The following is a 21684-nucleotide window of genomic DNA, read 5'->3' as shown; positions in this document are numbered from 1 at the left end:
CAAGCCACGGAAGAATTGCAAAGCTTAGATCGTGTGTTTGATTGTCTTCATAACACTGTACATGCATTTGATACTTTCTCATTAATTACAGCAGACAATCATGTTTACAACCCTGTGAAAAAAACTGCATTAATCCTATAAACCACTGTAAGATTGGCTCAATATACAGATAATCAAATCACTCACAGACACATTCAAAAGCCGGAAAAGATTATCGGCGTCATTGTTTTCTCTCAGGGGTGTCAAAAGGTCAAGTCTTTCATTTCTGTTTATTTTTTGTTTTGCTTTTGTAATTCTTTTTGAAATCATACATTTTAATTATGGAGTTAGGGTATGTTCTGGCCATGGCTGTCTGTGAATGTGTGTGTGTGTGTGTTGCGTGCCCTGATTCATATGAACTCTGCAGCTTTGTACTTATCAGTTGAATGACTCAGAGGACATCTGTGTGGAGCTGTGGCTTCATGGGCCCTGAGGTCATTAAACACAACATCGTGGTTGCCGGCCATGCAGAGACTGATGTGTGTCTGTGCACCTTCGGGGTACTTGCTACAGCATATGTACTGCATCTTTAAAGAGTGAATATGGCTTTTTTTCCCCTAGCTTGCCAACTTTGAGCTGTGGGATTAAAAAAAAAAAAAGAAAAAAAAAAAGAAATATATTTTGAAATACTTTTTTCATGAAGCCAATGCTTTTAAGTCAAGTCCAAATGTATTTCTCTGAAATGTTTTAAGGCCATTAAAGATTGAAGCTGTGTAAAAGTGTTTTTTGTTACACTTTATATTGAGGTACACATGTTCACCATTAGCTGGTTGCTTGTTAGCATGCATGTTAGTAGCTTATTGCCTATTTATTGGTAATTACAAAGCAGTTTCTAATGTCTTATTCTGTGCATTCGGTTACTAAAATCGTAATTCATACAAGAACTTTCTTACTGCCAATAAGCAGTAATTAGGAGGTTATGGGGGGGGGGGCTCTTAGTTAATGGTCACTGTACAATATGGGCATGCAGAATAAAGCATTAGTAAGTGCTTTATTATTATTCTTATCAATAAAGAGCCAATATGCTACTAATCTGCGTGCTAATAAGCAACTAGTTAATGGTGAATTTGAGAGCCTTTATTTTTTTTTTTTTACCCAGCATGCAGATAACAGGAAGTAGTAGGTAATGTGTTTTCCTGTTTCCTCATTTTGTGTCACTGTTGCTATGTTTTAATTCACTGTTTGTCGCAGTTTACTGTCACAGTTGGTACAGCGTTGGTGTTGGTGTGTCCGGCTCACGGCAGAGCAGAAGTTTGCCGCTGAGCGTTGAATATGAATACGTGCCTGAGGCCTGATGAAGAAGCAAAACAGTCCACCCTGTGTGCAGTGCAGACATGTTGTAATGGCCACAACACGGTGGCTTTGATTTGTGACTGCTGTATTATTTCTTTTTGGTGCCAGTAAATGAGCAGAAACAGCAGCTCATGAATAACACAGTACATGAATATAATAAGGCTGAAAGATATGAAAAAAAAAAAGACAATAAATTAAAACAAAAAAAAAAAAATCAAGGACAAATTTGTTTTAATGGGTTTAATATTGTTAATATTAAACTCTGAAAAGTTTCCAAGCATCTTAACTTGAAGCTCAAGCTGTAACACACAAGTCATGAGTCTGACCTGAGGTGTGTTAGAGCGCCTGGAAAAACACACATGCACTGAAGGCTTAATGGGATTCCAGAGGAAATGCAGATAAGAAAACATTTTAGTGACACAGCAAAGGTTATTCAGTGGAAATATTCCAGTATTTTTCCTGTGAGCGCGCACGGTCAGAGGGTGGCGCTCTCTACCAAGAAACGGACTCCTGAGCGGCTCCATCGGCAGCATTCCCCTCAGATGCAGCCATGATAAATGTAATGTCGTTCACTGCTAAATGAGCTGTACTTCTCAGACCTTGATCAAGGGCAAAAAACCGACTTGAAATAGTTTCTCTTGAGGTTAAATTAATGTTGCTTTACAATGAGCGTTAACTGGACTGTTGAACTGGCCCGTGATCATTCTCATCTCCAGGAGCAAGCGACAGACTTTAATTACTGCCATAATGTTTTTGCACTTCTTGTGACAGTCATGCTGAGGGAGAAGTGTTTAAGAGTGAGCAAAACTTTTGAGCCACACAAAAGCACAGGTTCTTAATAACTTTGCCCAGATGTTGTCATGTCCCCTTGAAAATATTGTGAAGAATTGGCCAACACGTCAGAAAATATCACCACATCAAACTGCACTCTGCTTGTCTACACTGTCATTTTCTGAACCATAATAACCCCCCCCCCCCAAATAGTTAAAACTCCTCATCGGTAAGATTCAAACATATTTGGTGACATATTTCATTTCATTTTGATTTTTGCTGTAAGGCTTTGGAATAGTTGTGATGAACCTCAGATCCAAAAAAGAAAGAAAGAAAGAAAGAAAGAGAAGGAAAGGACAGGATAAATTTCTGAAATATCTGCCTCAGTTGTAATTAGTCAGCTTAGACATTTTAGTTTTTCTGACAGCCCCCTCTCTCCTGTCACACTTACAGCTAAAACTAATGCATATCATTACATTTCCCCATAGAAAGGACCTACTAAGTGCTCCTGAATTGTACTTGTGACTATGATGTTTCTATGAAGGATCCGCGATGCAGTGAACGTTGTTTACAGCAGGTGGATATGACGTCATCAAAACAACAACATCCAAATCCGCGATTCTTCCTTTTTTTTCTCCTTCTTTTCTCGCCGTGTTAAAATCTAATAACAACATTAAGAAAGGAGCTCGTGCCTTTCCTCACGAGGCGGACTGGGAGGCAGCGAGTGTGAAACTCCACGTTCTGCCTTGTTTCGACGCCCTCGGTAAGATTATCTCTTTCTCCCCGTAGTTAAGTTAGTTAGTTAGTCCCCCCACCTTCACCACCTCGCAACCCACACCAGTGCGGGCGGAGTAATATTGGTGTTTATGGTGTGATTTGTTGCACGCGTTCTCGGTACACGGGCTCGCGTGCACGGGTTCGTTATCTCATACTAGCGAATCGGTACCCTCCGCGTGCGCCTTAGCTGCTGTAAAGCGTTTTCCATTCGGGTAAGTTTCACTATTATCATGATGTTAACGTTAGCTTTGTTGTATCGTATCTAGATACCTGCTGCTGCTGGTGCTGCTGCACTCAAACACACACACACACACACACTCACTCACACACACGGAGTTTGTCTTCGGTGTTTGGTGCTGTTTTGTAGAATTGTTACAATTAGCGAAATAAACAAATAAACAAACACCTGTATTATTATTGTGTTTCGGTAGCGCTGTTTAACGCCTCTGTAGCGAATGGCTGTCACCAGATGGTTTGTTGTAACTATGCTGCGAGTGTTGTGTCCTCTACTTTTTGGGAAAGTTGGGTTTCTAACTTAGTTGAGGCTACTTATGAGACCCCGGAGGGAAATGCATCTTTGTACCCTCGCTGGTTATTAAGTGCTGGTTAGCGATAGCCATTAACAGTCCGCAATTAGCAGCATACGTGCTAAGAACAGAGCCGTGAAGTTTTTAACTTGAGTCGGTGGAGGGGAAGTTTGAGTACCGTGATTTCTTTGGAGGAAGACCAGGGAAGGAGCTCTTCCCCACGTGTTAGCTGTCCTCCAAACTCCGAGAGAACAGAGGAAGGCACCGCAGCAGCCCTGAACTCAGCTTCGAGCTGTAACACAGCGCTAACGAACAGGCAGGTCAGCTTTTATTCGGCTGTCCGTCATTTGCGTTATTGAACGCTGTTTGTGTGGCTCGTCTCGTCCAGAGGAGGCTGTAGACAGTCAGTTTGAAAGCTTCAGCTCATGTCAGTCCACCTGGACGGCACACAAAGGATTTGGTGAAAACCTTTTTTAATTATAGAGGTGACAGTCAAAGTCTTATTTAGCTCGATCTAAGTTATCGAGTCAGATGTGTTCATGAGCTCCACTTTGTCGTTCTCTGAACAGTAAATAGGCTGAAGTTGCTGAGCACTTTATCGTCACTTTTTAAGAGAAACTGTTTGAATTTTGTTAAATTAACAATGAACAATTACCTGTTGTTGCTCTAAAGTGGAAATGGAGTAAATTGTTCATTTGTTTTTTTACTCATGTCATCCTGAAGCTCTGTCCAAAGGAATGTGCAGGAGCCAAACTATTTGTCCTGTGAAAATACATTGAAAGCAAAGCCACCAAGCAAACCTGACCTCAAAATATTTTCAACGTATTTTCTGCTTTCACGAACATTTTATAACAGGTGTATCACAGAGCAACGGACACCAGCCACCCACATGACACTGAATATGCAGCTTTTAAATGTACATCTACGTATTCTAAACAAATGTCTCTTGGACTTAATCCATGTTGATTTATTAGTAATTTCTCAAGTCAGACAGAAGAAGTATATTTCCAAAAAACAAAAACAAAAACATAATTTTGTATAAAAAGATACAGATTATTTACATCTATTGAGAGTGAGCTACATACACATATGAATGAAATATTAGGCCAATATTTTCTACAGTAAGTCTGCAGCTGGCAGCAGCAGGACTGAAACCATCTGAAAATTTACAAAAGGGAAACTGCAGCTTTAACAACTATTGCTGGCAGTGCTCCCTCCTCTTGGTCTTTGGATTAGTCATTGTCTGAGGGGAAAAAAACACTTTTTTGTAGGAGAAGTAAAGTAAACAGCCTCCAACAAGCGAACCTTGACAACCCAGATTAAGGAAAACATTGGAGATCAAACAGTGCTGCTGCTGGGCTGTTGTCATGAGCTGCCTGAGAGAGAGCTGCAGACTATTTGAACAGGCACTGGGGTTTGTGTGCTCACTTATGCAGAAATGGACCTTCGCAAATGCTGACCCAGGTTTCAAAACACAGGATGAACTTTCTTTGCAACTTTTCCAGGCCTGCCGTTTGACACGGCTGTTACATACAGACAGTCAGCCGTCTGCTGTTTCTAATGGGAACAAGCTAACGCTGTCCCCCGCGTCTGCTTCGAGAAACAAGAGTGGCTGTACTTTCTCTGCCCCACACTGCAACGGAATAAATTGAGTTGGCAGGGGGGAAAGTGAAAAAGCTTGAAATTTGAGGAAGAGCAGCTGTATGCATTGTAATGACGCAAGATCCTTAACACACCAATCTGTGATTTTGTATTATTTGGAAAGCCCTTGTTTCTAGTTTGGCCTCTTCAGGCTGGGGCTAAGGCTCTTCTTTGTAGAGAGTTGAGGTTCAATTGGTAAGAAAGTAATCAGTCACTCATGCATTCAGTGTGGGGACTCCCATCCCTGAGTGGAGCGGCGCTCTCTTTCATCTGACGGCTCAGTATTTGTGAACACACACTGAAATACCCTGTGCTGGGTACGGAGGGGCTGTAAACTGACTGTGCACCCTTGCTTGCAGCTGAATGATAAGGAGAGTTATTTTCGGTCCAGTGTGGGAATAAGGTTCTGCGTTTGCTGAGTTGTTTCTTTCAGATTTATTTGCCGGCTTCACCCCTCATTTGATTTCAGATACAAGGCGCCCTCAAACCAGTTGCTTGAAACAGTTTTGCACAAAGCAAGACAAGTGACAGATGAATAAAGGGAGTTTTCTGGCAAATGAATTTGTCATGTAATTTTTGCATGTTTGATTCACACCGCACAAAGGGGAAGAGTAGTGGCAATGTGAATGCGAGTGCGGCGCGCTCATTAGTGCTGTATTACATGAATGGAAGTGATAACAAAGGAAAGCAGAACAATATTTCCAGGGTAAAGGTTAGTGTGTCCCGGCCCCCGTGGTGTGCCCAGGCAGACGGCTCTCCGTGCCAGGGAAGGCGATTGGTCAGAGAGTGGACAGCTTCAGGTGTGCTCTGCGCTGCTCCTCGGTCTCTATGGAGACAGCAAAATACTCAGGATGACCATTAACTTGTGTAGCCATTAATTACTGTCTTCTGCTGTCATCTGTCCTTAATAAAGGCAGGGATGCTGACAAAAAATATCACTGTCTGCACGGAGGGAAGGGGGAGAATGTGACTACAATCAATTAAGCTCCAAAATGAATTTAGTGCTAATGTTGTTGTGTCAGGAATTCTGCACAGCGTTGGGATGCAGATCGTCCTTTGTTGGGAAATATCGAAGTATCCTGTGTATTTTTTTTCTATCTGTCAAGTTGGTGTGTTACATTAGTTGAGGGTGTGTTGGTTTTAGACAAATGAAGTGTTGCTATTTAATAAAAAATTGTCCTGTTGTACATGCAGTGAAGTTTGAATTAGGCTTGATGGGCTGCGTAACGTCCAGCTACAGCCTCTGCTATATTAAGCAGCTTTATTGCAGTGGTACCAGTAAACAATATTTTGCTCAGTCCCTTTCCCTGTGTGGTGGCTTTTAACAATTACCGTAGTGTACTGAAGTGTTTTCCCAGTGGAATATCAACATATTTTACCTTGGATTTTAATCAAGGTGAAATATGTTTTTCTAAGTGCTCATCTGCTACTTGAGAACACTGCAGAAATCAGCTGATTTGACGGAGCATGTTGCTGATTGCTTCTTCTCAAAACAGGATGAAGATGTCTGAGAACGACAGATAAAAACAAATTAAATGGAGTTGGTATTGCAGCATGTTGAGTTTGCAATTAGTTTGACAGATAATACGACTGCGATATGAGTCACGATTTTCGTGGGAATGATAATTTTTGCATTTGATTTTCACAAAAAAAAAGAGATGGTGATGAGATTTTTGTGTGTGAGCAAGTGTTCCCTTACGTGTGGAGCGTACAGTTTGTAGGCCGGGACATCTCTGCGGCAGCGCAGCGCTTCGTTTTTACGGTATGTTGTGACACATTTAACCTTTAGCAAACTGCAGCTGCTGTGATTTGGATTTTGCACTTGGCCATGTTGCGATTTTGATAAAATTTCCATTAATTATTCAGCTCAAGCCATTTTATATCCAGACAAAGATGCATATCAGGATATCGCACATTTTCTGTAACTTCAATGAATGAATAGTTTTTAAAACATGACCACATGGCAAGGCCTGTATCTCATTACATTCAGAATTATCTACTCAACAAACAAAAGGAACTTACTCAAATTTGATAATGTTTCTTCTTTTATTTAGAATCTTTGTCCAAATTTTCACTTGACTACATTTGTGGCATCATCCATAGACTCCCTCCATACTGTTTGACATAATTCTTGCGTAGGTGGTAAAAGTGGTTATTGGTGTTTCAGCCTTTTGTGGGGGCTGGTCTGCATCATCATTTTCTAAGTACAGTTTACTGGTCTGTGTCAGACCTTTCAAAGCTAAATCACGTCTACGCGACAGAAGCAGTCCCTCTTTTAGCTACGATGTCCTTGTTTTGTCTTGGCTGGTCAGAGTCCTCCTGTTCAGAATTACCTCATTCTGTGTCACGTTCGCTTTCCTCAGTGTTTGTTTGTGTTGCCTTCATATAAATTTCCTTCCTGCATCCATGCAGAAGAACGGACGGCGGCGTCCAAATGATGAAAAATTTGAGATTCGCAATTTGACGCACAACGAAATAAACGTGAGCATAATGTGAAACCATCAGTGTTTTTCTGTCGTCGAACGGTGTATACCCTCATATCACACAGACTGAGCACTGATGTGGTTTGCATTGAGATTTGACCCCTTTGTTCGGTTAATAATAGAAAGTTTAGTGAAACCGTGAAATCTGTTCAAGACGTATACCTGTACTTTTTTCCATCTTCATATTCAGACATTCGCCAAGTGTTCATGCGTTATTTAAATAACAAAATACACAAAATATTGCCAATTTAGAAAATTCTTAGATAATTAATTTGATAAATTGCGTCAACAGTAGACGAAATACAAATTTTCTGTCTTTCTTCCTTTCTTTCTTCTTTCTTTCTGTACTTCCTGTACTTTATATACTATACTGGTTGTGTTTTTTGAGGCACATAATTCCCCTTTCTCACTCTGAGTGTGTGCGAGAGCCTCGGCATGCAATAACTTAAAATCAGCGTAAGTTTCTTAAATAGCACAGCACTTGTCTGTTTTGGGAATGATGCAGGTAAGCTATAAACATTTTCTTGCAGACGTGAGGGGCTCAGCCATATGCTGCAAGCTGTGCTCAGCTGCCAGGTGAAACCTCTGCACCTGTTTCTATCAGCTGTCCAGTCTGTATGTCAGTCTGCGTGTGTTTGTGATGCGGCTCTGGTGGCCCGATGGATGACGCAGCTTTCATTTTTTGGGAATGTTCAATCAAACATGCATCGATTGGTGTTTGTACGGCGAAGGTTTAGTCATTGCTCTGACATAACGTGACATGCTCGCATGTTGCTTTGCTCAAAGCGATTCTCGTCTCTGAACGTCAGCAGTATTTTCAAAAGTTTATCTGCTAACAATAACGTATGATTTGCAGCCCGGCTCTCCGGAAAGATATTTCTCACTTTCATTTGTCGTCTAGTCTAAAACTTTGCACAGCATGAAGTGATGTAGAGCCTAATAATGCTCTATCATCAGTTTTAATAAAGTTCTTTTGTTTTCCGGCAACATTGGATGAGTCAGGAGAAGAGAAAAATAATATTTTGACCACTGAGTTCCTGGAGCAGCTGCTGTTGGACTGTTGCTATTCTTGAATTTATGTGGTGGTATTCATGATGAAAAGGTGGCCGTACTGATTTGGGATGTGATAATTACCTGGAATAGACGATGGGACTTTAGATAGCAAGAAGAAGCGTCACTCCAAAGTTGCCATTTGTAAAGGTTAAACACATTTTTGAAGATTTTTATGACAAAGTTGTGTGGTTTGCTATTTTTGTGCTGCCCTTGCCAGAAATCACCGTTCACTCAAACAGTGTGGTTAGATATATTGTTTTTGTCTCTTTGTGAAGTTTTGGTTTCTAGTGGTGGAACTAGAAGCTGCAGCGGTTGTTTGTGCTATCTCACAGCTTCTGTCTTTCAGTTTTAGATCTTGTCCACAGCTGAAAGCTTAGAGCTGTAAACCTTTTCTTAATCTGACTGTAGGTTGAATCATTATTGTTCTACATGAATGTGAGAATGAAAGTAGCAAAACTGACATTTACTAATGTGAAAATGTCACTGACTGTTACTTAAACCCTGTTAACAGTAGGCAGTGTAATGTGAAACGAGGTTGCAGGAGCACATCTTTAAGGGCCTCATCCTTGACTTCTTGGCTGTGTTTTCAGTTGGCAGTCCCAGCCTAATAAGAAACATAACATGGCAGGGCCTGCTCTTCCATCATCATTGCTTGGTGGAAAGTTGGTGTGCTTTGATCATGTCTTTTGGGCGCATCACTCCGGCTTAGCCTGCTGCTCGCTATGTGATAAGCCATCAGAGTACTCAGATCTAAGCCGGCAGCTCTGTGGGCTTGAGGAGAGACAGGAGAGAGTAATGGAGATGAGGAGAGAGCAGCAATGCAAATTTTGTTGACAGACTGTTACTGCAGCTGTTCTCTTTGCCTTTGAATTCAACAATGTTACTGTCCATCTTCGCCCGTCCGTCGAGAAAAGGCCTTTTCTTTGTGTAGCGGCGCCGTTCCCATGTTGTGTATTTTGCCCTCTTGGCAATTATAACACCTGTAATTAGATGCGCATATTAATTGGCTCAAAAAACACATGCGATTTCATTATTTTACAAACCGTTGCGTTCAGATGTACTCTTAACCGCGGTTAACTGATACAAGTTCACTTTGAAGTTCAGTGCTCCGTTTTCACTCTGCTTTCTTCTGTCTGTACATAAAACATCATTTTGCACCCCCCATTATGAAAGCGTGCTCCTAATTGACGGGTTGTTGCTTGTTTATTTGATATATATTTACCAGCTGGGTGGTAATTGGGAAGCAGTAATTACCCAAGATGCAGTGCAGCGCTTCAGCAGAGGTGCTACCATGCTGATGAGTCTGGAGCACAGATGAAAGTATGCAGGTTACTATTATCATCCTCGCAGGCTGTTTAAATACTTGAGAGCGGAGAGCAGAGATGGCTAATTGGGCCCATGTCCCGTATATAGTCTCATTGTTTACTGTGATGATGTGCAGCGTGAGATCACACGCAGGATACTTTTATCTTTGTGCTTCCTTTTTTGGCCCAGTTGTTACCAGTGTACCTGAGCAGTTAATAGCAACAATAAAAGGCCAGTGGATGTGAGGGCCTTGTGGATTTGAGTCCCTCCTGATGATGTAGTTCCTTCACTGATAATGGCCTTGTTAACTGAGATTCATTACTTCTTCATTCAGAGTCCCCTGGATATTGAGGGAGAATGTTCTCAAAGTACTGGGTTTGCCGGGGTGAAGTCATACTGATGTGGTTTTGTGAGCTATTCATGGAAGGTGGTGACGGTATCTTCCCTGACTCCTGATGATTCAGTTGACCTGAGACTGGGTGGTGGGGGTGGTATTTGACTTTGTTTGCTACTCAATTCCACTTTCACACCAACTCTCGCTTTCTCTCTCTGCCTCCCTCTTTCTCACACACACTTCCTCTCGCTCTCCAGTTCTCTCCCTCAAACATGCAGAGATACACACCTTGTTTGTGCGCAGGCTGCTGTTGTTTGATAGCCCGCTCTCCCAGTAGGTCTTCAGACGTTGTTGTTGTTTGCCTGCATTGGTTGGAGTGTGTGACTTGCATTTGCCCGGGCTCCTTGGAGGGAGTTTGTTTTTGTTCTCAGTGTTGTAAACAGGGTGGGGCTCCATTCCCAAACCGCTCAGTTGGAGAAGGTTATTTTCACAGGAGTTATTTTTTTTCTTTATCATTTCGGTCAATAGATTAGCCTGGGTTGGAATTATGTGTTGAAGCAGACACTGTGGCTAACCATGTGCTGCCCGTGCTGACTACATAAACACTTTGTCACTGTTGTTTTTGTGGACGGCCTAAATTATAATTTTTCTTCAGAGTTCTCAATTTTAAACAAATATGTAATATTTTGCCAAAATGTGTCACAGTGAAATCTTGTGAAAATACATTTTTTAATGAATTTTGTTAGTTAATCGCAGACATTATGTCATCTTTTTTGCCGGGTTATTTTGAATATTTCTTTGAAATTCTGAAACATACCAATAACAAGATAGTGATGATTACAGTATACATTTTTCCATCCTCAGGGTGGCCATATATTTTGGCTTTGTCACCAGTTAAAATGTAAAGATTTTGTATGTTGTGAGATAACAGTGCCCCTCGCTGTTCCCTTTTAAAACTCAAATCACAGCAGATAACATTTGGTACTTTCAGTTAAGTCTTTCCTCAGGTCATGGCATCATTTTCTGACTAACTTAGCGTCTTTGCCAGAGGAAAAGAACAAGGTTGTCCTCAGATGCCATTTTATCAGAGGCAATTTCAATATTAAGATTTGAGTTAAATGCCAAAAATTCACATGAATTCAAGTCCCAGCCCAGTTTTCAAAACAACGCTTTTGTTTATTGTAGTCAGTTAGCCGAATCACACCCATGGCTCGGAATGCTATGGCCTCTGACGCCTACTGACACCTCTGATGATAAGACTGCTGCAACTTCAGATTTTCTAAGTAATATTAGGACTATATTTGGATTTGCACAGACTTGCAGCATTTACAGTACTTGAGGCAACTGTTGATCATGTGTGAAAAGGTGTCATCCACACAAAGATCCTTGTCAGCTATGATACATCTCTGGCTTTCAGTGAGTGGCTCGGCATCAGAGGCTGCGGATGTGTGTAAAGTCCCTTTTAGACGGGAGGCGACAGCCGCAGCGGCTGCATGTGATCCTGCAAAGGTCTCACCAAAACCATAGAGCAGCGAGCACGGGAGTCCGCTGCGAGACACGCAGAAAGCTGCGAGTTTGAAATGGTCAGCGGTGGAAAGTGGGAAGATCTGGGTCCAAGTTTGTGAGTGGCAATTGCGTCCTCCAGCTGTGCCGCTGCAGCAGAGTTACTGTTGCAGTGAAAACATAGGCGGGAAGCAGCTGCGTAGGCTACGTTCATGCAGCCAGTTAAATACAGTTACCACTCCTCACATGGGTGCTAAATATTATTATGGTACAACAGCATTCTATATTATCATTAGGGTTGCGGCAGTATGAGATTTTCAGTGTAGGATTACTGTCTCAGAGATCACTTCACAGTATCACAGTACGCGGTTTTACACGATTCTTCTTCTTCTTCTTCTTCTTCTTCTTCTTATTATTATTATTATTATTATTATTAGCAGCCAATATCCCCTATGAAATGAAAATGTAGTTTTTTTTGGTTGAATAAACGCTAATTCATAATTTCACAAAACATTACGTGCTGTATTTTTTTAAATCACACTAACATGGTACAGTTCAGTACTGTATGTACATGTTGTGATAACCATCAAGTTTTATACCATGGTATACCACTGCAACCCTAATCATCATATATGGTTAAGTGTCACAAAATGAATGTGTTAACCTGATACAAGACTCTTTCATTTCTCTTTCATTCACCAGTTCATGCAGTCGTCAATCCCAAACACCAGCCGTGAAGCAATTTACTCGACCATACTGCCTGTTATATAGGAAAAAGAGAAACTTAATCAAAACTTCAACGCAATAATATCAGTGATTGTGAATCCATCACAGCTGCAGGACTTATCAAATCAAAAAGAACGTTGTTAATTCATCTTAGATTCAGTTTGAGTGATTAGAGGAAATCCTTTAGTAGCATTTTGTTTGATAACCTAGTGCTGGTAGTATTCCCCTGTTTCCAATGAGACCCGTGTGCTTCACCTCTTGACAGTAAGAGTGCAACACGCTCACTGGTAGTCAGGTGATGTAACAGCAGGCTGTAACAACAGCTCATCTATAAAGCGTGATCTGTCAAAAACAAAACGAGAATTGACAGTGGCGAGGGAAAAAAGTTGTCTTTTTGGAGCTCAGAGGTGAGATTTTGTTCCGGAGTGCAAACACACACGTACGCTTCTGAATGTCTGTTTAGTAAACCAGCGTTAGCAGCTGATCTCAATGAGCTCGTTAGCTTCATGACCCCGACAGGGCTTATGAATGGGTGAAAACACGTTTATGTTAGAGATGGACATTCTGTTAAACGTTATTGTCACTTACAAGACTTTTATCTTAGTGAATACCCGACTAGCCTAAAAAAAGACAAAGAAGAAGAGTGTATGAGTGGGAGAGTGAGAGAGAGAAACTGAACTGGAACTGAAACTTTATTTGGTGCTTATTTTGTTCCAGGTGCTGTAGTAAAAAGCATGAGAAAAAAAAAACTATGATGTGATGTGAATTGAACGTCGGTTGCAGATCTGAGTCTCTGTGAGCAGTGATGACGACCAGTCGCGCCAGAGGTTAGCCTGCGACAGCGGTGGATCATATATTGGTCAAACAAGAGTAGAAAGTGTGTGTTACACCACATCACACATGGAGGTCGTGTATGAAAGGGACCGAAATTTGTTTCACAATCTGTTTATTCTCTTTTTTATGGTTAGTATATATTTCAGTTTTCAGTTAGCTTTCAGATGTTTAATTGTGAATGTGTATAGACAATATCTGAAGATATTTTAACTGCAGTGTTTTGTTAAAACCGTCCTTCTAACTTGATCATGTGAACCTTTTCATTCTATCTTGTATTTTTCACTCCACATGAACGATCACGTTGCCTTGAAATGATTGACATTTTTCCAGTGTTTTCTTGCAACATGAATGTGGTGTAGAAGTACAGAATTTGTGAACTCTAGGAGTAAAAGAGTGACACTGACAAGTGACATCAAAGTGCCTTCTGCTCCATGCACACATGTTCCACACTCTCCTCCCAGCCTGCTACTGTTAACCATTTACTATTTACTGTTTACAGCCCTTGTTGGAAATTTACAGCACCTGTTGTAAATGCTGCAAATATGGTGTGGTTTAAGCAATCAGCTGTCCTGAGTTATTGGATATTTTTCTAAAAGCCTTTTCATGTTGTCTATATGGAGTGCATGATGCACAAGCTTTTAATGTGTTGACCAATCAATTCCATGCACCGAAAACAACTCGCGGTTAGAAATGAGTAAATCAATCTTTTCATATCCTGCTACAGAGAGGAGTTGGGCCAGGATTTTGAGTGCATTTCTGTGTAATTTACACACAGTTGTATGCAGTGATTGAAGGGCTAATTCAAAGAATTTTAATCACTCCGACCAACCCTCTTGCAGTGTCATCTTTTTTTTGCAAATTCCCCATAAAATGAATAGATGAGCAGTCTCTTTTTAGAGCATAATGGCTACATTAGAATATGAGATGGATAGTAGATGAAAATCCTGTATCCTTCATGCACTCTTTCTCTTTCACTCAGTCACTCTGATCTCTTTCATCAATAGTGGTCCTGTGTAAAAGACCTTGCAGGCCACAGTGAAGTGTTCAGTTGAACCTCAAATAGACAGAGGAATGGAAAAAGCAGAGGTGAGAACAATTTGAGCAGTAAATTGTAGAGTGGCTGGCGTAGGATCGACTGTTTGAGAACCAGCTTAGCTAATGTATGATTTCATGCCGTGGAACCAATAATAGATTTGTTTTGTTTGTGTTTAAGTCTCTCCAGCTTCATTGATTGCAATGCCACACCCTCCGACCAGATTCACGGTGACAGCTCTTTTTCCACCGAGTGAGATCATACCATTGAAGGCTGTGTGTTGTTCTCATCAGGGCCAACCACATAGTGCCAGTCAATATGTAAACAATAGCGGAGACAGTTTCTCATTGCCTAACTGACATTTCTCATTGCTTGGCTGATGATTCATCTGAGAGATGTCATCTCACAGAGTGTTTTCAGGGTGCATGGCGGTTTCAATAATTCACTCGGTGATCTTTGTCCACCACAGTCACTGCCATATACAGGTACTGTATATGCTAATGTTGTATGCTATTCAAGGCCACTCATTTGTTGTTTGGACTCTGATCCATAAATAAGCGACGATGTTCTGGACCACGTGACCAGACTTGGGAAAAGAAGTTGTTGGCTAAACAGATACTGTTGCAATATAGCATTACACATACAGCGATAGAGGATTTCATCTACATCACCCACTCCTATGCTGCTTCATAATAAATGGCTTAATAATGTGAGTAGTTTCTGTAAGTATTCAGAGATAATTCATAAGACAATGTAACTTAATATACACAACAGAAAACTTGCTGCTTATAAATTGATCCGGTCTAATGAGAGTCAGCAGGGTGAAAATACACAATATCCATATCAAACAGTGACGCTGGGTCAACTGTTTATGTAGACAACCAACTATGGGGCATTGTGTTAGTTTAACATTCTGCAGCAAGTCTACTGTTTACTGGCAGTGTAATAGGATTAAAGCGTGTCATCCGTGCTTCTGCTATAGAAAATAAAGGAGAATTGCTATAAAATACTAACTGACTAAATCAAGTGCAATATGTGCCCCCTCTCTAACTCCAGCTCAGCGTTCTCGGTGCTCTTTTCCTGCCATGCCTCTGCAGATAGCATAAGATTCGGTCAGTGGCAGCTGAACCAAACTCTCTTTTGTATGAAGACATCTGGCAATGAGGTTACAGGAGGCAAAGATTTTACTTGCTTTCATGTTCTGGAAATGAAACCTTAGATATTTCTCTCCACTTGTGCAAATGTAAATGATTTGCATGGAGTTTGTCCCTGCTGATTAAGGCTGTTTGGACTGTTCTTCTTTGGAACCATGCCAATTGAATTTTCTGCCTTCTAACACGCTTGGAGAGTGGGGAATATGGTTCTCATTGGGCCCGAGGCTTGATCTCCTTCTTGCCTCCCCCAATCCTTTCACATCACTCTGACAATTAGTGAGCCCGACCATCCCCAAATGACACACGTAATTAAAGAGTTGGCATTATAATTACAATGTGTTTATTGTCTGTTTATGGGTTTTGTGCAGTGCATAACGCACTGGGAGATTTCTTTGGTGTAAATGGATTCAGGGCTGTTAATATACTTGGTGGTAAATGTGATTTCATGTGGTTAACATCTCGATATCTCCTTTATCAGCCCTTTGACAGTTGCTCTTTTAGTTGCACATGCAACGCAGTTTGGCTGACAGCGGAACCTGGCGCCCGAAAAAACCAAATTATTTAGTCATGGGCTTTTAACAGGCACAACGGTAAATGCATGTTAAGTAAATGATGCAATTTATTCCCCTCTCCTCATTGCCAGGCTGGCTGCCACGGGACTTCTGCCAGCTTTAAATAAGTGGTACCCAGATGGTATTCACATGATGCCCACTTGGTTACAAAACGGTCCTGGGAAATAAAGCTGACTGCCACTACAACCAATGGGTCAGCCGGTGAGCCTGTTGCTTTCGCACTCTGCGTGTGCAAAAGGGTTAATGTGGTGTGTCACTTTGCTGAATTCTTTGGGAAGGTTGTTTCTCAGGGGTCCTAAATTGGAAAAGAGCCCCGTTAATGAGGAGGGCGGGATAGACAGATAGGGGAGAGAGATTCTCTGCAGGAGTTCGTTTTTTCTGCTCTGCTAATGTTGGGCTTCTTGATTCCTCAGGAAAGAGCTAAGAGGCAAGTGATGAGCTTTGCCTCGAGAGTGATATAAGTCTGTCAGCAAAGTGATTTCTTTACCTTCTTATCTTAAAAAAAGGCAAAGTCTCCCTCAGACTCTTCTCTTCTCTCCATGTGTTCTGCCGTCTGCCTCCTGCTCTGCAGCTGTGCTGCTCTCTGGGCTGCCTTTCTCCTGGAAAAGTGGTGAACTGTGTCATCTCCAGCCACTAACAACCGACAGCTGCAGCACCAGCCACCGCTGCAGATCGAGGGACAATGTGAAACTGATTTTCTAACGCAGGGAAATAAATAAACAAAGCCCCTGGAAAAAAAGAAACAATGCCACAAACAACGCACAGCTTATGCAAATGCTGGGGAAATGTGTTGGCGAATCGATAAGCCCTATTTGTGTACGAAGAGACTAAAGGACAAGAGTGACCATTTTACACAGAGATGCACATTACTAAGTTTGCTATTTTATCTGCAGTAGCTACCCCCGAACATCTGTTCACTTTTTTCTTGCTGCAGTACATGTTAAACCCACACATTATGATGAAACACATGAACTATTTGTTGTTGACTTGAGTTGGGTGTGCATTGACCAGATGTTCATGGCAAAGTTGTAGTCATTGTGGTTGGAAAGGGGTCAAACTGTCAGTAGGTCAAAGGTTGAAGAGCATAAAAAACTGCAGCGCCCACACAGTTAATTAGAGATGAGAGATTTATCGGGGAACGGTATATTTATGTCACCGTGTTCACTTCCTTTGGCTTTGCTGCAGTTGTTTTGAGCCTCCTGGTAAAATATGACTGTTCTGTCAAAGTCTGTGGCAAGACACAACAATTTCTTTTGTGAGATGTCTGCTTTTTCCATGAATGAAAAATGAATTCTTAACAGCTCGTCCCATTGTTTAGCTTTTTCTCCCAGTCACCTTGTAATTGTTTCTGTGTCATAAGCAGCTATTAGTATTGCTAGAAAATGGTAATGCTTTGAGAGAGTCATCTCTCCCAGAGAATGGCTCTCTATCACACTCTCACATTCTTTTAAAAGGGAAAAGGAAGATGAATTTTGCCCATAAAGGCTGTATCACAAGGGCTTTTTATCCTAAATGGCTCTGGGGATTGTTATCTGTGGGAAGTGTGTCCTGCCTCCGTCGTGTTCAATCAAGTGTCCACTTAGCTGTGACTGGGAGTAATTGTTCCCAAGTGGGCCACACACTGACCTGTTAATGTCTGCGTTGACCCTCTAACCTTGTCAGCACGTCTTGGGGAGGAGTTTAAATCATGTGGATCTCCTCCGTTTCTTTACGCTACCGGGTCAAGTGGGCGTCGGCCCTGAAAGACCACTCTCTTGTAATTGTCCCCAGCAGCATGGGTCAGCCGTGGGTGTTCCCAGAGACCGGCTCTTATTAGATGAGGTACTGGGAGTGGTGTGACTTAATGGGTCAAGCCATTGATCCGATACAGCACCATCGTCCCCCAGTGCAGTCACAGCCTCTGCAATACCTGATCACCGACTCTGATGGAGGTGCTGTCCGTTAGGCTGCTGGACTCTATGGATGCCGAGTCTGCAGTCTTTTGTGACAATTTGCATAGCGTACACGAGATCCTTATTGTAAACCAAGATGACACAAAGATTTAAGGCACCATACATGTTTCTTCATTGATTCCTGTGCAATCAAGCGCCACACACCACTAGACATGACCGAAGGTGTCACAAAGCACCAGACGGACAACAAACCAAGGTAATATGTAAAAGGTGCATGAAGACCAACAACCAAAGGGGGCCAACAAAAAACTTCAGTCATCACCTCAAGCCGATGCTTTTGTGAGTTCTAAACTAAGCAGACAAATTACATTGGCTCAGCATAGCATCACCGAATCTTCATCTTTAGCAAGTTGTATTCAACAATTGGTCAAATGGTCAACAGTATTGTCGCAGTAATACCCTGATATATTGTGTTTTAGTGCCATATCGCCCATCCCTACTTCTGGACGCACTCAGGTCCAAACACATATGCAAATGAGACAAGCAACAATAGTTTTATAAGTAAGTAAGTGAAAACCATTCATTAAAACTTTGCATCTAAAACTACTAAAATCATTTTCAGTCAGTGTCGAAGTGGTTCGCGTATAATTTACAGCCTGGCTGATATGTGAGTGTCTCACCGTCATGGAGTGTATGTCTGTCAGTGATTGTATACAACAAATATGTTGTGTTTTCAAGCGTGCAGCAGGTGGCCCATTATGATTTATATAGCAAAAACCATCATTTGCCACCTGACGGGTGCTAATTTCTGACCCTTCTCATACTCCTCAACAAGGATGGACAGCTTCAAATGCCTGTCTAGTTTGCCTGGAAACTCACAAATAAGTGGCAATTAACACATGCTGCAAAGTGGCTGGATGTGGAGTTACTTCAGAAACCGACATAGTTTGTAATTTGAGTGGGGGGGGGGGGATTACAACCACATGTTTCCAGAGAAGGAGTGAGCTGAGTGTTGAGCAGCTGGCATGCAAAAGGCCACAAAGTGAGAATGCTTTACTGTCAGAGGTAAAAATCCTTAAGTTCATGCTGGCGTCTATGCATGCAGTATATCTTGAAGTGTTTGGTTAGTTAGTCTTTTTTATAGACAGCGTACACAATAAAACGCAACCACTTTTTAAAATCCAGTGCTTGTTAATTTGCAATAAAGACTCTGAGCGACCTCCTTAAGTGTGCGCTCTCCTGTGCTATTTTAACATCCCTTTTGTGAGGCACCACATAAACGCTATCATCTTTGAATCCTATCATCGAGTGCTTGAGCAAGATGTATGTGGGAGACATGGCGGCGAGCTCAAGTCACTGAAAGCACCTCTGTCGTCGATCTGAAAGTGAGAGGACGTTTAGAAGCCAGTGCTTCTTTTGAGGGCATGGAGACACAATAGTGCAGCCATAAATCCAAGGGGGGGAGCTGTCTTTGGGGATCAACATATTTTTGGGAGTAATGACAGGGATGCAACAAAGTAATCAGAGGGGTCTTATCTGGGACCGATGGCAGGCCCAGGAATGTGGACGAGCTGTGGAAACAAGGGCTGCACTAATGGGGTTAGTTGAATTCCACACTGGTGAATTATGAGGAGTTGGGACGTCGGGGCTGTGGTTTGTTGTGTCTGGTTGGAGAGCTACGCCACTACACACAGAAACAGAGTTATAGATTTGGTTTTTGACACGCTCTCTCACAGAACAGGCCAATTAACTGGGAGCTGAATTGCTTTGCTGTGCTGCTGGAGACGCAGCCACATTAAACAGCAAAGTGGTACACACATATATCATAGGGCAACAAGCCACACATGCAGCCATGACTCCTGTGACAGGGACAAAACCAGAAGCCATCCATTCCGCTGCCTCATTTGCATGATGTGAACCGTATCTGGAAGTCATTAGCATCTTTCCACTTGTTTATCTGGCTACAGATGAATGCTTTTGAGCTTAACACCAGGTTTTTGAATAAACAAAATGTCCAGCTTGTTTCAGATGTTGTCGTAAGTCATGCATCATTTATGTAAAAAACCATGTAATATTACAATTTATTTATTTATTTATTTTGCCGAGGCAGAGACCACTGAAGGGTTTGTAGGTCACTGTATTAATGTGAACGCAATCACGCTCGGTGGATGAATTGCCTTTTTGTAGCAACTATCTCATCATGTTTATGTTGTTAGCTTGTTGTAATTGAATTTTGTTATGTGGTATCGCCGATATATTTAAAGTGACAGTTATTGCTTTTTTATTTCCCACATCATTTTTCTTATTGGGGAACTTTAAAGAGAAAGAAATATACATGTACGCATATACAACTTGTGAATCTTGTAGTCAGTGGAAAAACAAATAGTCAGTTTAATTAACATTCGTGTCTGTTTTCAAACTGAGACTGAGATCACAAACAACTGTATGAAATGAATGCAGCTCGTATTTTATGTGGGTATTGCAGAAGTGCTCTAACACGTTATTAAAGGGCAACTGTGTAACACATTTACCTTTTCATGGTGAGAGATGAACCACAGAAACTCAGTGACTTTCATGCAAACACTGTTGCTAGTATTTTATCTTGCGTGTCTGTCATAGGTGCTTATCTGCATGTTCAGGTATGAGGAGGCTTGATATGCATGTAGGCCAGGAGGTTCCAGCAGGAATCAGTGTGTCATGACATATCAAAGACTTGTGACTGTCGATGATCACTTTTACTTTTGTCCGTTCTTATGTCATTTCTGTACATGTGGGCTCAATGGACTAGGATAGGGGCTTTCCCCACCTTTTCACTTCCTGTTTGTAATAGTTGTATCTTTCCCCTTCCTTCCTTCTCTCTCTCTCTCTCTCTCTCTCTCCCTCCCTCTCTCTCCCTCTCTCTTACTCTGTCAGTGTCCTCTGTGAAACCCCTGTGGTCCTGCCCTCAAGACTGTGAGCCGAATTCTGATTGGAGGAATGGAGTGCCTGTCTGTCCTGCACCAGTGATCAGGGTATGTGGCAGTCCTCCCACTCGCCCGTCTCTTATTTCATACAGTAATGTGTGTGCTGTTTGTCTGTGAAGTGACTCCAAAACACTGTTACGTCTGACTATTCGGCTTTTTTTTTTTTTTTTGTTTCAGGTCATAATTAGCTTGCAGCGGATTCTGAGCTTTTCATCAGTTTAATTGTTCAGCTGTGTAGGCCAGTGAGCATGGATGTGAAAAGACACTAATAGTTCAGAATAGGGATGAATGTTTTGGGGAAAATATCGAATTGCAATTATTTTGTATAAATTACACTCCAGGACTGTATTTGTGTAGACTGGTTCCAGGCCTCTGAATTGCTGCCCATATGTCTGATTTTGCCAGCAGTTTAAAAAGGTCTGGGACTGTTCAATTGAATGGCTGTTTTCCCAGTTAAAAATCATCAGGCCAATCGGGGCAACCTCACAAGCCCTCGTCCTGAAGGTCCTGAAGTTCTTTAATGTATATCGTGAAACAATAACATGACCTTCTTATAATTACCTTGAAGATCCTGATAGAGATTCACTGTCTGTTCTCTCTTAGTGATTTTAACTACCTGGCTAGCTGCTAGCTGGAGGAAACTGATGATGGCAGATTTAGAGAAATCCTCGCTGCACTGTTCCTTCTTTTGCACACTGTCTCTTGAAATATCGAAATAAAACAGAAGTAACATTAGCTACACTTACATTTTTAGGCAATAGTTTCAATTTCAGCTTTTAACTGG

General features: G+C 41.6%; 1 protein-coding gene across 4 annotated transcripts in view; it reads left to right on the top strand.

Moving 5' to 3' along the window:
- Positions 1–2996: 2996 nt before the first annotated feature.
- foxp1b (forkhead box P1b) overlaps positions 2997–21684 on the top strand; it is a 145433-nt gene continuing 126745 nt past the window's right edge. For 3 of the 4 annotated variants that reach the window (XM_076752770.1, XM_076752759.1, XM_076752749.1), the window contains exon 1: positions 20882–20948. The gene's annotated coding sequence lies outside the window, so the exon portion shown is untranslated. Of the gene's footprint in view, positions 3093–20850; positions 20949–21684 lie in introns of those variants that run through there. The other variant, XM_076752739.1, reaches the window with a different exon arrangement.

This window comes from Chaetodon auriga, chromosome 2 (assembly GCF_051107435.1).
Source record: "Chaetodon auriga isolate fChaAug3 chromosome 2, fChaAug3.hap1, whole genome shotgun sequence".
Lineage (NCBI taxonomy): Eukaryota > Metazoa > Chordata > Actinopteri > Chaetodontiformes > Chaetodontidae > Chaetodon > Chaetodon auriga.
This window is presented reverse-complemented; position numbering and strand designations above follow the sequence as displayed.